Source organism: Haliotis rubra, unplaced genomic scaffold (assembly GCF_003918875.1).
Source record: "Haliotis rubra isolate DU_JTF1 unplaced genomic scaffold, ASM391887v1 Scf344, whole genome shotgun sequence".
NCBI classification, from domain to species: domain Eukaryota; kingdom Metazoa; phylum Mollusca; class Gastropoda; order Lepetellida; family Haliotidae; genus Haliotis; species Haliotis rubra.
Genome location: NW_025767018.1, coordinates 828993 through 843325, shown reverse-complemented (window position 1 = coordinate 843325; position 14333 = coordinate 828993). Strand labels below are relative to the sequence as shown.

At 40.2% G+C, this 14333-nt stretch overlaps 1 protein-coding gene across 2 annotated transcripts in view; it reads left to right on the top strand.

Moving 5' to 3' along the window:
* LOC124284772 (gastrula zinc finger protein XlCGF8.2DB-like) overlaps positions 1–14333 on the top strand; it is a 54480-nt gene that overhangs the window by 14690 nt on the left and 25457 nt on the right. Inside the window, exon 1 of one of the 2 annotated variants that reach the window (XM_046720886.1) lies at positions 13129–13203. The exons of the other annotated variant lie outside the window; for it this stretch is intronic. The gene's annotated coding sequence lies outside the window, so the exon portion shown is untranslated. Of the gene's footprint in view, positions 1–13128; positions 13204–14333 lie in introns of those variants that run through there. 2 annotated transcript variants of the gene reach the window in all.

Here is a 14333-nt window from a genome sequence, read left to right as displayed (position 1 = left end):
CTATAATGATCTCGGCAAGTTCTGTTGCACAGTGTCTTGTCAAGGCCAGTAGATAAGGAAGTTCAGGCCATGGTACATCTTCTCAATCCATGAATTGAAAATGTTGCTAACTGTTGAAGCAGAAACTTTAAACCACTTTGCTAAGTCTAAAACAAGAAGCCCTAAGCGAAGTCTGATAAATACCATGCAAAATTCATCTTTTATGCTGAGTTTGTGTGGTCTGCCAGGATTACTAGTTGAACCATCATCTATCAGTTCATCCAAAAGTAAGTTGTCTGCACTTTTATCCGGTAGACCAGTGTAAAACATCATTTCTTCATCTGTCAAATCATCTACAGTGAGCCAAGGCCTGTCGCTGTCATCTGTAGTTGTAAAGGCGAATGCACTTTCCTCTGTCTGTGTGCCTGTGGATACATGGGATACAAAACTGCTGCATGGGATGTCGGTTTGTGCGCTGGCATCTCTTACACATGGTGAAAGTCCTACCTCCTGATGTTTGAAGTTAGTCGGGGTGCTGGGTTCAACCCACCCTCCATAGTCATGCATCAGTACCGATAAATCAAGGCGTGATAACGAGGCAGGAGAGCTGAGACCAGCAGCATCTGTATGCAGTGCTGGGCCGTGTTCCTCTTGCTGTCCTCCCTGATGTTCTCTCAGGTCAAAATGTCTGTGTCCTGCAGCTGGAAATCAAATCGGTATATAATCAATGTTAAAATTTCATATATGTGACACATCATGCACTTAAAAAGAAAATTATCAATTTTGATGTTTTAAAAAACTATTTAGGCCAGTCCAAATCTTAATAAAAATAACTCAACCCATCACCTCACTTACCACATATTTGGATCTATTGAATATTAAAATTTTAAAAATATTTCTTTTACGGCTATTAAAAACTAAAATTCAACTTCGTATTTTAGGAAGGACATTGAATGGTTTGTCATGTGGTGTGTTAGCTTAACTGATAGTCAAATCGATATAATAATCAGCATGATCACTTTGAATATTTATGTTTGGTATCTAATGACATTTTCTGTATTGATAGAATTTTCATTGAAATAGTGAACAGCTTTCATAAAGGTAACTTTAAACTTACCTTGGTAGTTTTGAAGACTTTGTGTGCAAATATAGATGGCAGGTTTACTTCACGGGTGGGCCCATTCCCTCCCTGGGGAAAATACACCTGCAGCCATGACCTTTATGCTGAAGTTCTTCTGACTGATTCTTTACAACCAATTACTTCTTAGCTTCCGATGTTTTGATGATTTACCGGATGGGAAACGATGTAAACTTACAGACCTGCCATTAACTACTTTTCCACTGTAACTGTGACAGCCAACAACACAACAATACGCCTTCCCAGAGATACTGCCAAATTGCCAGCCTCAGTAAAGTGGCGTGCCCAACGCTCCGGAAGTGCCCTCCGCTGTGGAGCGCAGTGGTTTTCTGCTTTCACTTGATGGAGAGTTCTGACTTTTTCGGCACTTACTGCAAGAGGCTAATAAAATCACCCCGCTAAGTAGAATATAGTGTGTTGTGTAGGGGAAAACATTTTTGTGGTATCATGTTTGTTATCATGCTAAAATGTCAAGCCATTATATTGTGTATGGGCTCTACCCTAGATGCTATAGGAGTGTGACAACCTTTCTTATGTTTTCAGTAAACACCATAACATCCACAGGTTAATGATGGAAGTTGAAAGCAATCCACAGAATCCTTTCTGTCACTGAAACCAATGAAATCTGTTAAAGTGTTTGCTGGAAACAGGATATATTAAAAAAGATATTTTATTGACACCTTGGAAACAGGTGATCTCAAGGAAGAACCCGCTATTGGAACCCTGGAAACTGGTGATCTCATAAATGATCTAGTAATTGGAACCCTGGAAATATGTGAAACAATTGTGGTCCAACAAGGCAGTGTCAAAAGTGTAGTGAGTGCATGAAAACATTTTCTAAATCAGATGACTTGAAAAAAAATAATCTCTATCAAAGCGGAGCCTTATCAACATGTTGAATATCGGAAAACATTCACACTATCAGCTACTGTTTGGAAACGTGTAAAAACATTTTCACAATCAGATAATCTGCAGGCACATATAAAATTCTCTATCATGGCGGAGCCTTATCAGCATAATTGCACAGATCGATGCTCATGCTGTTGATCACTGGATTGTCTGGTCCAGACTCGATTATTTACAAACCGTCTCAATATCGGCATGTTGAATGTAGGAAAACATTAACACTATCAGCTAATCCTGGCAAACATGTGGAAAACCATTTTCACAATCAGATACTCTGCAAACACACATCAGTATTCACTGTGGAACCAACCCTTACCAATGTGTTGAATGTGGGAAGAAATTACACTATCAGATACTCAGGAACCACATGAGGAGTCACAGTGGAATCAAATCTCACCAGTGCATTGTGTGTGAGAAAACATTTCCACAATCAGGTAACCTGCAGAATCACATGAAGATTCACAGTGGAATCACAGGTCAGCTAATCTTGGGAAATATGAGGAGAAATATTTTCACAATCAGATAATCTGCTGACACCGTGACACTGTGGAATCCACCCATACTCATGTGTTGAATCAGAGAAAATCTATTATATGGTCTCTGGTTGAATGTGGAGAAAAACCCACAATCAGGGACACTGTATAATCACAGGAGGATTTACAGTGGAATCAAGCCTCATCAGTGCAATATGTTTGAAATACCATTTACACAATCAGGTCACCTGCAGAATCACATGAGGATTCACAGTGGAATCAAGACTCATTGCTGCATTGTGTGTGAGAAAACATTTACACGATCAAGTGACCTGCAGGATCACATGAGGGTTCACAGTGGAATCAAGCCTCATCGCTGCATTGTGTGTGAGAAAACATTTACACAATCAGGTCACCTACGGAGACACATGAGGATTCACACAGGAATTAAGCCTTATGAATGTGTTGAATGTGGGAAAAAATTTACAAATTCAAGTAATCTGCAGACACACATGAGGATTCACAGTGGAATCAAGCCTCATCGCTGCATTGTTTGTGAGAAAACATTTACATGTTCAGGTGAACTGAAGACGCACATGAAGATTCACACAGGAATCAAGCCCTATGAATGTAATGTATGCTTGAAAAAATTTGCACGATCAGATAACCTGCAGAGACACATGAGGATTCACAGTAGAATCAAACTTTATGAATGTATCGAATGCTTGAAAACATTTACATGTTCAGGTGATCTGAAGACACACATGACGATTCACACAGGAATCGAGCCCTATGAATGTAATGTATGCTTGAAAAAATTTGCACGATCAGATAACCTGCAGAGACACATGAGGATTCACAGTGGAATCAAGCCTTATGAATGTATCAAATGCTTGAAAAATTTTACAGAATCAAGTCAACTGCAGACACACATGAGGATTCACAGTGGAATGAAGCCTCATGAATGTATCGAATGCTTGAAAAAATTTACACGTTTAGGCGATCTGAAGGTACACATGAGGATTCACAGTGGAATGAAGCTCCATGAATGTATTGAATGCTTGAAAAAATTTACACGATCGAGTAACCTGCAGAATCACATGAAGATTCACAGTGGAATGAAGCCTCATGAATGTGTTGAATGTGGGAGAAAGTTTACACGTTCAAGTGACCTTGAAGAACACATGAGAATTCACAGTGGAATTAAGCCTTATGGATGAGTTGAACATGGGAACAAATTTACAAAGACATACACGTGACGATTCACAGTGGAATCAAACCTCATCAGTGCATTGTGTGTGAGAAAACATTTACACAATCAGGTAATCTTCAGAAACACATGAGGATTCACAGTGGAATCAAGCCCCATGAGTGCATTGTGTGTGAGAAAACATTCACACAGGAATCAGACCTTATCAATGTATTGAAAGTTTGAGGAAATTTACAAAATCAAGTAGCCTGCTGAATCACATTCCTGCTTGAATGTGGGGCAAAAATACGGAATCAGTTCATCTACACGCACACGAGAGGATTCACAAAGGAATCACGCCTTTAGATTGTGTTCGATGTGTGACAAATGTCATGTACTCTTACAGAATAACATGCAGATTCACTTTTCAATCAATCTGTGGACACTATCACCGTGTTTGGTTTGGAAAAGGATGTACACCTGCAAACTCCCTGCAGAAACGCGAAAGGATTCAAACTAGAATCCCGTCTGATTATTCTGAATATCAGTGTTGTGATGGAACTTTTAACTTTCTTTTCTGGAATGTGAATGGTATAAAATCCAAAATGTATGACAATGACTTTTTCAATTATTTACGCCATTTCAAAATTGTATGTCTTGTAGAAACATTTGTTGACAATATTTCCGATGTTGATTGGTAACATGACTATGATATCTTTTATAGCGCAGCAGTAAAATTGTCCGAGTTTGGACGACTCTCTGGTGGTGTCTGCGTTTGGCGTTTCCATGGCAACAAGTTGGACTTTGACTGAAATTAGTGGTAGTGCTCTTTTCCGGAGCAGAACTCTAAAACCGTTCAATATTTCATCACCAAACTTGGCACATAGATAGATCTGGTGGTCCACTGGTGCCTTTTGGTAGTTTGGGAATTCTGAATAAAATATAATTAGGCGTTTCCATGGCAACAATTTGACTTAGACTGAAATTGTGGTAGTGCTCTTTTCCGGAGCTGAACTCTAAAACTGTTCACTATTTCTTCACCAAACTTGGCACATAGATAGATCTGGTGGTGTACTGGTGCCTTTTGGTAGTTTTGGAATTCTGAATAAAATATGTTTGGCGTTTCCATGGCAACAAGTTCGACTTTGACTGAAATTGGTGGTTGTGCTCTTTTCCGGAGCAGAACTCTAAATCCATTCTCTATTTCTTCACCAAACTTGGCACATAGATAGATCTGGTGGTGTACAGGTGCATTTTGGTAGTTTGGGAATTCTGAATGAAATATTTTTGTCATTTCCATGGCAAGAAGTTTGACTTAGACTGAAATTGGTGATAGTGCTCCTTTGTGGAGCAGAACTTTTAAAACCTTTCAATACTCTCCTTCCACTTTTCTATATACACACCTAAATATTTGACATAATCATAACTCGTAGACATAATCATGAAGAGTATTTTGCCATTGCAGGGGATATTGATGACTTTGTCTTCTTGTTTGTCTTAGTTTAGAGATTTTTATGTAGTACTGTGTGGCGACATGACCGCTGGAACTGGTGAGAGTAACCACCCCCAAGTGATATCTGTTGATAATTAAATGTCACTAACATGTTTGAGGAGGAGGAGGATATCCCTGTTGAGGCATGGCTGTAGTGTTAATGATGATTTCATTTGTTCTCCTGATATATCTGAATATACATTTGTATAAGTATTGTGGATATATCATCGATTAGATTCCCATCATCTGCCTTTAAAGCTCAAATGTCAAAATCCACTGATCATTTTATACTTATCTTGATTATATCATAGTTTTAAAATGCGTCATTTTTCTTCAATCTTATATGAAAAATTGTGACCTTGTAAAATAGGACGAAACAGCACATTTTGTTTATTTTACTCAATAACGAGAATACCAAAGGCTGTCTCAGTGGTTAATCTTCACTTTCCAAGTTGTAAGGTAATTAGCATTCCGTGTTAAGCTTCAAGACTACACGCATGGTCCGTCCCAAGTCTAGAATCCATTAGTGTTGATAAACGCTCGCCTTGATTGCTAAATCAAAGTGTACTTGATAATCTTTATGTACTAACCATCACTCATAAATGCACCGAAAAAAGACTGGCCACTAATAGTTGCTTCTCTTGGTATTTTAAGTCGTGTTTACTTCATTCATTGTATGCTCTTAAATTATGTTCACATTTCCCTGTTTTCTATTGCTTTCCATACTGTTGGTAAATACCACTATTATCATTTGAATTATGCAGTACGGGTTAAGTACTCCAGGAAATATTTGCATTCTAGTTAGTTTAGTTTAATTTAATTCAGACATTATGCAATTCCAGTACATTTTACCCCTTCAATAACATGTCGTTTGGCATTGTCAGTAAGGGTTATGTCATTCTTAATTCATGATTCTCAGAATATATTAATTGTCCAATATTGTGATTTTGGTGATGTTATATTATGAGATGTAAATGACTCATGAAATGCACCGAATAAAGACTGGCCACTAATCGATGCTTCTCTTGGTTATTTGAAGGTGTTGCGGTCCTAAGCTAATTCACCGGCAACAATTTCTTGGTATTATAGTTTCCTAGACCAAACAAAAATCTTAAAAGGTTATTTCAGGTAAAGGTTACTAAAAATCATGGAGGAACTCCTCGATTTCCGGCACAACACCCAGGAACTACAGACAGAAGCTGAGAGGCCAAGAGCCAAGGTCCATCACTCACAATCACCACCTATCCTCGTGTCTCCGACTGTCATCTCCATGACTGCAGCTTAAAAAGGTTACTACTTCAGGTCAAGGTTATTATAGTATCAAGTTTACATCTTCTTTGAATTGGAAAACATATGTTTCTATTACAAATGACATATGTACAAACAATTAATGTGACTAACGACTTGCGTATATAATCAAATTATTATCATCTAAAAAGGTTTACATTGAAGGAAATGGGCAGAAGGAATGGATGGATGGATGGATGTGTGTGTATGTACATCACTTAGTGTATATATGCATGGGTGTGTGTCTGCATGTCTGTATTACAAAGAAAAGACAACTGCGAACACTACACAAGTTACATGGTTAACCAACATAACATCAGTAAATGTTACCTACTCTCATCGAAATGATTTACTGAGAAATAGTATGCTCTTTCCAATGTTTAGTTCATGACTGAAGGTAAATGAACACGATGTTGAAGAAACAAATGATTTCAAGAATGACGAGGACCATTGGATAGAGATTCCTTTGAGGAAACCGCCAATCATCACCCAGTAGTTCAATTGTCCAGTAGATCTCCCCACAGTCGGTAATCAACCAGCAGTTCCATCAACTATCGAACAACACCCACCAGTTACAACTATCGATCAACACTCAGTTCACCCCCACCCCACCCCAAAACAAACAAACAACACACACACACACACACACACACACACACACACACACACAGACAGACAGACAGAGCAGTTCCACCGTCGATCATTTTTCAGTAATTAACCCAATCGTCGATCATCAGCCAACAGTTCCATTTAAACTCTATCATCACCTTGATGTTCTCCCCACTGTTGATCATCACCCAGCAGTTCTGCCAACCATTGATCATCACCCTGTATTCCACCAACTGTTGATCATCACCCAACAGTTCTGCCAACCGTTGATCATCACCCAGTAGTTCCACCAACCTTTGATCATCATCCAGCAGTTCCACCAACCGTTGATGATCACCCAGCAGTTCTGCCAACCATCGATCATCACCCAGTAGTTCCACCAACTGTTGATCATCACCCAACAGTTCTGCCAACCGTTGATCATCACCCAGTAGTTCCACCAACCGTTGATCATCACCCAACAGTTATGCCAACCGTTGATCATCACCCAGTAGTTCCACCAACCGTCGATCATCACCCAACAGTTATGCCAACCGTTGATCATCACCCAGCAGTTCTGCCAACCGTCGATCATCACCCAGCAGTTCTGCCAACCGTCGATCATCACCCAGCAGTTATGCCTACCATTGATCATCACCCAGCAGTTCTGCCTACCGTCGATCATCACCCAGCAGTTCTGCCAACCGTTGATCATCACCCACTAGTTCCACCAAACCTCGATCATCACTCAGCAGTCCCCCATCCCCCAATGTCAATCATCACCAAAGTTTTGGTCAGGCTAACGTTCAATATATATTGAATTCTGTTCTATCGTTGTTGGGTGTGTCTGTTAACACCAACTGTCGAACTTAAGTTTAACATCCTACTCCGAGATTGTTTGTTTGTCCTTTGTGTAACGAGGCACTCATCACTTTTCCAGTAATATGATGACAGTCTGTAAATAACTGAGCCTGGACCAGACAAGCCAGTGATTGACATTGCTAGCATCCATCTACGCAACTGGGATACGATGTGATGTATCAACCAAGTCCGCGAGCCTGGCCATCCGATCCCGTTAATCGCTTGTTACGACAAGCATTGGTTGCTGAAGACCGTGTTCTAACCCCGGTCTACACGGATCGTGTTTTCGGTCACCAAACGAGGTTGATCATAATGTTAAAAATAACGTTTCAAAGTAAATTATTGTGTCACACAATTACATGTAGATCCATATAGCTGATGTTAAAACAAAGTTACACAAAGGTTAGTTTGTTTTCTCGCATGTTTTGGCATTTGTTACTTTCAAACAGACAATATGGGTTAGATATCCTCAGTTTCAACAATGGCCTAGCTTAGTGGTTACAGCGTTCGCTCGTCAACCCTGGCTCGATTCCTTATATGGGTATAACGTGTGAAGCCCATATCTGATGTCATCAGTGGTGATATTGCTGAAACATTGCTGATTATATACTGAAAGCCATTAAAAATGCAATATGACATTCATACTTTCTTTACTTACTCACACTAATTTGAACATATATAAACCTAACTGGCAGATATGTTTTAAGTGAACATCTGTGAATAATCATCTGAAAATGTCCAGTCAACAACAACATCAGTGACGCAACAACGACATCACACAAAGGAGGGGTCACTTGCAGCCAATATCGTGTGTGTCCGCCGTGCGCTGCAAGACATGCTCGCAGTCTTTGGGGCATTGAAAGACACACATTTCTCAGGAACACAGCTGTTGGATGGTCTGCAGCCTCTGATGGTCTGTGGTCTGGTCATGACACCACCCCCTCCAAAACGATCATGTTCGAGGACACAGTTTGGCGCAAGTCTTTCTCCTTTATGTCGATAAATCTGTTGACGTCCATCTGCAAAGGATAAGTTAAACCTGGATTCATCTGAAAAAATTACATCTGGTCATGTCCTGTTGCCAAGATTGGCCCCATTTGCTGCCCATCGCTGTCTGGCAAGTCTGTGGCGATGCAGTAAGGTTGGACCACGGTACGGGTGACGACACCGGATGTTGAAGGCAGCAAGGCGTCCTTGCACCTTTTGGACGCTGAAATGACGTTGACTTGTCCCAATTGACCTCCTTGCCTAATCATCAGCTATCTGGAACCGATTCCGCAAGTGTGAAACTCGGATATTGCGGTTTTGTCGAGCTCTTATCACAGGTGGTGCACTAGGTCGCGGACGATCAGCAACACTTCCGGTAGCCCGAAAACGTTGTCTGAGTCGACTTACAGTGGATGGATGCACATTAAAGTGCCTGGCAATCATCACATCTGAAGCACCTTGGCTGACCATACCGATAACCTGATTCCTTTCGTCTTGTGTCAAGTGTGGCATTTTCTCAAAGTGATTGAGTTCCACAATTCCTTGTGCTTTTAAAGGGCCTGGGTGCAGGTAATGCATGTGCACAACGTGTTTCATGAATGTGGTTGTGTTTACGAGAAATGCCAAAGGTTCAGTTTTAAGTATCAAAGTTCATGTGAGGGGAATGCTCCGGGACTCGAACTCGAAATGGGCCAGAATAACAGCCTTTTATCCCTACATCCTCTGTATCTCAGGAAAAAATCTTCAATAAAACTTTTGTAAGTTCCAGGACAACAAATACCAATTGCGTTTTTAGTGGCTTTCAATATATATAAAACGTACGACTTGAAACCTTAGGTTAGGTGACTGATTAAGTTCGAGATAGTATATTTGATCAGTAAGGGATTGAGAGCCTGAATTAATATGTAATTCGATAAAGATAATTTCCTAATAACTAACTATAACAATATAACCATCAAATGATTATTGTCAAAAATTGTTAATCATTGCCACGCTATAAATATACACGAGGTTAAATTCATAATGATATTGCCTAAAACTGGGGCCGGGCCGGGCATAGTGCTTTGAGACACTATAGATGCTATTTAGGTATATATAATGCTTATCTATGGATTTAAACACAATTCAAGATACATGTGTGAGTTTTAAGTTGCTTTTGAGAACCCGGGCCAAGCCGGACGGAAAACTGGACGGAGTTTTTGTTGAGAATGTAAGAAAGAGGGCTTCACTTTGAGCGACATGTTTGCTTCAAATACTACGCGATAAGACTCCATGAAGTGGTATTTAGGTAGATATAATACCATATTGCCTTTCACGTGTAACTCTAGTAAATTACCAAAGCTATAAGTGCTTTAAACTATATTTAACCATGTCATATTTGCCCATTGATATTCACCATCCACTTCGCATTAACATAGACATCATGTGCTGATTCAGCCTGAGCAAAAAGAATTAATTAGAGAGCACCAACAGGTTAATTAAGAAAAGAAAGAAGTAAAAACACGCTCGACACTTCCTGTCCACGAAGCCACCTTTACTAAGGTTAACCTTAACTCCCATTCTTTAACATTGCACTAAGTTACCTTAGTGACTTCCGATCACTTTAGTGCTTTGTGAAAGGAGGTCGAGGACGTCACAAGCTTAGGGCAGTAAGTAACCTTCTCACAAAAACATATCAAAGAAAACTTGTAAATAGCAACAAAACGGTGGCGTTTCTACGGGATCATTGATATGTAGTCATAGTTTTCCTTTTATTTCATCGTTAATTGTACACTTTCAGTCAAACTATACATTTGTGAATGTTGGAAGTTTATCTACTCAAATGCGCAGGTTTCGTTTTAATATTCTGTAATCCCTTTTAATATTACCCGGAGGCCCGGACCGACTTTTCTTGGCCCGAGTTTTTAGCATTCCCGGGTCGCAGTAAAAACAGACCGTCCCCGGTCACTGGTAACGTGTCAGCCTGGTTCCTCGGGTATTCTGCGCTGGCGCTCCACTGCCTTCGCTACTGGGAGCCGCTAGGGGACACGTCGTTGAGGAGGATTGGTATGTTCTCATTTCGCCTACATCCCATTTCGCCTACAGTCTTAAAACAACATGTCATGGTCCGTTGACTGTTGATTACGCAATGGTGAGCTAGTGGCACCCCTATGATCTAAAACGGACTCTTCTAGTTGAAGTAGTTGAAGAACAAAAAGAATTTATTTATTTCTGTTACTCATCATTTTCTGATCACAATCGTGACATTGTCCATTCTCACTTCAAGTTGATAAGGTGACCAGCTGCGTCAAGGAATTGAAGAGGTGATTTTCTCCCAGAAGCAAGTTGCTCTTTAAGTCTGTCCAAGCGACTCTCCAGGTTTTGGTAGATCCTTGATTTGGGGCGGACAGCTACTCCATGATTGATCTGTCTGCGTGCCACGGATATCAGCACCTGGGGAACACTGTTTCGATGGCACCAATGGCAGCAGCTTCGTAGTCTGTTTGCAGGGGAGAGATTGACACCGACCGTTGTAAGCACAATATCCTTTAAGTGAGTAAACAGTCTGATATATGTGTCACGGGATTTGCTGAAAAGTAGGGAAAAGGCAACTGGATACATCTGGTCCTGTACAAGGCAGTGCAAAACATACACTTGGGTCCAGTAGTGTTAGGAATTGGTTAAAATCTCCTAATCATCGAAAATAATTGGTTAGCGTCATTTATGAATTTGTTAATGCACACAAAAAAATAAGGAAAAAACGTAGTTATTTGGGGGGTGTTTGGGGCAAAATTTCAGATCTTTAAAGGATGACTAGTATGTTAGGAACATAAATTTCTTGGTGTCTTTAAGATGAATTCAATCACGACTTGGAACAAGCTTGTAGTGCTTATGAAATGTAATAGATAAAACCAACCTTGTGAAAAATATTGTTGATGAAAACAAGTGTTCCAGAATTGTTTGTGTTCGATTATGAGAAATCATGATCGATTGCTTGGTCGTTTAGTCACTGCGACCAATATTCGATTATTTCAATTAATCGGACCACCACTAGGGTCCAGAGACTAGGGCACACATAACATGTTCCATCCATGTACACTGTTTCAGCCACAGCAAGGATATCCATCATCTCTGCGGTTGTGAAGATTAACTACATCTCATCATCGCATGCATTAATCCCTGTCATGTTATTTTAACCCTGTTTTAACTTCTCAGTGGACGCACTAATCCTGTTTACTCAACTACATATCCTTATAACAACAGTCGATCAAGACTCAGTGAGTCAGGTTCATTATAAGAGTAGGGGTGCATTCTCTAATCCCAATTCGCCTACATTGTTTTTGTAGGCGAATAAAGACTAAACCGTCGATTTTTGAACAGTCAGCAGTGCCGATCCGTCGAATCATGCTTGAATGGTTCTGTGCTAATCCTGGGAGAGTCTAAGTACATTAATTAAGGTGTCGGAAGTAGGGTCATCCTCTAGGTCACAGTAGCAATATGTGCTTGTAGATCCTTCAGATGGTTGATGATCGTCATCAGTTCCACCATCATTTTCATCAGAGTGATCAAAACCAAGCTCCCGTTGCATCAGTTCAAATAAGTTTTGTTAATCCATTTAGAATGTGCTATAGGCACACAGGTCACAGAAGACCCGCAAAAAAGGTTAAATGAATCTGATTGCCTTGAGCCATTCTAAATGCTGGTCAAAGATTTGTCAGTGGGGTCTGCATGGGCCCAGTCAGTCCTCAGTAGGGTATGTGCAATAACACATCAACTACTTTATAATGGAAATTCTTTCTAAATCTTAAGCCTGATTTTTGAAAAGATACGTCCCATGAAGATAGTTTACTGCACTGAGCGATTCTATCACAATATTTATAGCCTTTGGGTCCGTTTGGAACCCGCTCCATAAGGCAAGGGTTAATGCATCAATTTTAATTTTCTACAAAAGTACAAATATAAAGAGACTCCAAACATATATTTAATGCGTCAATTTCTCATTGTATCATACGAGTAGGCAAAGATAAGTACAAAAGTACAAAAATAAAGAGAGTCAAACCATCCAACACCCCTTGCGTCTTTTTCTTGGTATGATCCAATGTTTGGATAACTAATTAATAGCTAAGATCACAGTGCTCATCCGTCGAATGCATTTTACTACTTTGAAATCAGAAATTCGACGGATCGGTACGCGACCTTGAGGAGAGAGGCAGGAAACCAGTCTTTTCTAAAAATAGCTACAGGCGCTCGCAACGGAAAATGTGGTCGTCATATTATTGTTCACGCCGATGTCTGAGGTCGTATATAGTGGTGGCACTAGAACGTAAGTAAATGCAACATATTACAATTCGAAGGTAGAGCATCCAATATCATCTAATCTTGGAGCTGTGTCTCGTTTGTTCATGATCGTAAGTATCCATATCATATGTTACCGTTCGCTATCTCCATTGTCGACCATGCTCGCATTGCTCGTTGTTGGGGTCGGATGCGCTTCTCGGAGCAAGGCAACGCTGCCTCTAGTTCATATGAATAAACTCGTATTCCTGCCAAGGCCTACACCTTGGTATATAGGCAGGGCTCCAGATAATTTTTCAACATCAGGAGTACGTACTCCTTATTTTTTCAATATAGGAGTACTGGAAAAACTTAAGAGTACATTTTGAGTATACTGAATGGAAATTAATGGCGTATCAGTAATCCTGTGTTTCGTTTCATATATGCACCACACCATTGCTACTCTTGTGTAAACAGGTCAATAAACAATAAAACAACACTTTTTCAGATAAATACGTCTGTAAATGATTCCAAGTCCGTACAGCATTGCTGTGGTGCGTATGTGCTACGTTTTCTAAATTATTTCCTACCGTATCGTGCATTTATTTTATCCCTACATACGCCGATACGGCCCTTATCTGGAGCCCTGTATAGGTGCAAAGTCGTCTAGTTATATGCTGGACCATGCTTCCTCCTGACATAGTTCAACAATGTTAAATGTCGTGGTAAGGCTCATTTATTGTCACGCCGAAGACCCGGGTTCGATTCCCCACATGGGCACAATGTGTTAAGCCCATTTCTGGTGTCCCCCGTCGTGATATTGCTGGAATATTGCGAAAAGCGGCGTAAAACTAAACTCAGTCAGTCAGTCAGTCATTTATTGTCAAATATTTACTATGGCCCACCCAACGTTTAACCGATGAAGCCTAATTTCTCGGCGCAGACTTCCGACGAGTTTCAAGTCGGAACGGACTGTATAAATTCATGAAACACGTTTGCCAAAAAATCTAAATCTGACTTGTACTACGTTGTAGCAGCAGTTTATTCATTTATGCACAAATCCGCATAATGATTTCCATTGGATGTGTCCGCGTTTAGATGAATCAAGCCTTAAACTTCACTCACTACCACTTTAGTTGGGTAAGATTACAGAATACCGGATACCTTCCGCCATCTTTG